This window comes from Penaeus japonicus, unplaced genomic scaffold (genome assembly GCF_977035675.1).
Source record: "Penaeus japonicus unplaced genomic scaffold, GWHDUDI00000001_assembly GWHDUDI00000036, whole genome shotgun sequence".
In the NCBI taxonomy this organism is placed as follows: Eukaryota; Metazoa; Arthropoda; class Malacostraca; order Decapoda; family Penaeidae; genus Penaeus; species Penaeus japonicus.
Genome location: NW_028234438.1, coordinates 23,050,389 through 23,051,919, shown reverse-complemented (window position 1 = coordinate 23,051,919; position 1,531 = coordinate 23,050,389).

The following is a 1,531-nucleotide window of genomic DNA, read 5'->3' as shown; positions in this document are numbered from 1 at the left end:
CGAAACAGATAACCATCCACAATGAAGATAACACTGAAGAGGTAGGGAAGAAAACCTGTACTTATGACTGTGAGTGCCATAGTACAAGGCATCCGTACTGGTACAAAGGGACATTGTAGACATTAGGCATGGTTTGAGTCACCTTCCTCCTCTCATTCTGCCTGCACATCATTCATCTGTGGTACTTTAGAGCAAGAGGTCAGCAACTTGCTATGTCCCATCAGTCTATAGAGATAGTGCTTGCTAGAGACCATAGATGGGTGCCATTCAATGCTCTCTCTCCTGCTGGTGCTAGAAGAAAGTGATGCCATCTAGATTTTGGATGTTAGGTGAAACCCATTTTGCTTAATGTTACAGCATTTGCAATAATTATGACTGCAATTGTCAGCATCACTCACTCATTACTCATAGCACAATAAAATAACATAGTGATCCAAAATCCCTGAACGTCATGACGCTCATCATCAGGCCAGAGCTCCTGCGTCATGTATAACGCAGGGGCACAGTGTGATAGAAGTATTGCTGGTGTTAACAGGTTAACCCATTCACGCCGGGGCGATTCCAGCTTTGAATGGTCGTAATGCCGGGGTTTTCGAACACATAAGCCTAGCGCCTCGAGATTCTCGGGAGCACAAGCCGCGAGCCTGGGCTGCCCGCTCACTCACCCCGAGCGCCGGCCTTGCCCAGATATCCCTTAACCGGCATCTGACGCAAATACCACGAATCGTGTCAGCACGTCATCCTGCGCAAATGGGTTAAAGGTCCTTCCCCTCCAAGTTGATGCTCCAACTTAGTGCGGTAGATCACATATGACTCCTCTAAACAATCAGGCATATACCAAATTTTGATAATGTGAGTCTCTGTATTTTCACCATGATGCTATATATGTATGAAATGGTTCTGGAGGCAAAACTCTTCCACAATGGCTTTTGCCTAAAGATTTGCAGCTTGGAATAGGGATCTATTTTCCATAATTTCTAAACTTATGGTCCAATATATGAATCTAAATATGGTATAATAGCATCGTGATACGATTTAGCATTTGGTGTAATGCCCTAGTTACGCATAATAAGGGAATAAATAGCCACAATTTCAACAATAGAATGACTTTGCGATAGACTCTGGTTTTGATACTTATACACAAAGACTTAATTTGACTGAAAGTTACAATCAACTAAATGAAAATAAATTCACAAAAGAGAATACAACCACGTTTGTGCCAGGGGAATGCTATTGCATTGAGGCTTCTTAAGAATAAAAAAAAATGTGGTGAAATTGGCAAGAGAAGAATTGGTCTTACAGATTTCCTCTCTCACTCGTTCTTTCATTCTTTCTATCTCTCTCTCTCTCTCGCCCCTCTCTCTCTCTCACCCCTCTCTCTCTCATCCCCTCTCTCTCTCATTCTCTCTCTCTCCCTCCTCTCTCTCACTTCTCTCTCTCTCACTCTCTCTATTTCTCTCTTTCTCCTCTTCTTTCTTTCCTCTCACTCTCTCACTCTCTCAATCTCTCTCGATTCGAGCTCGCGGACGGG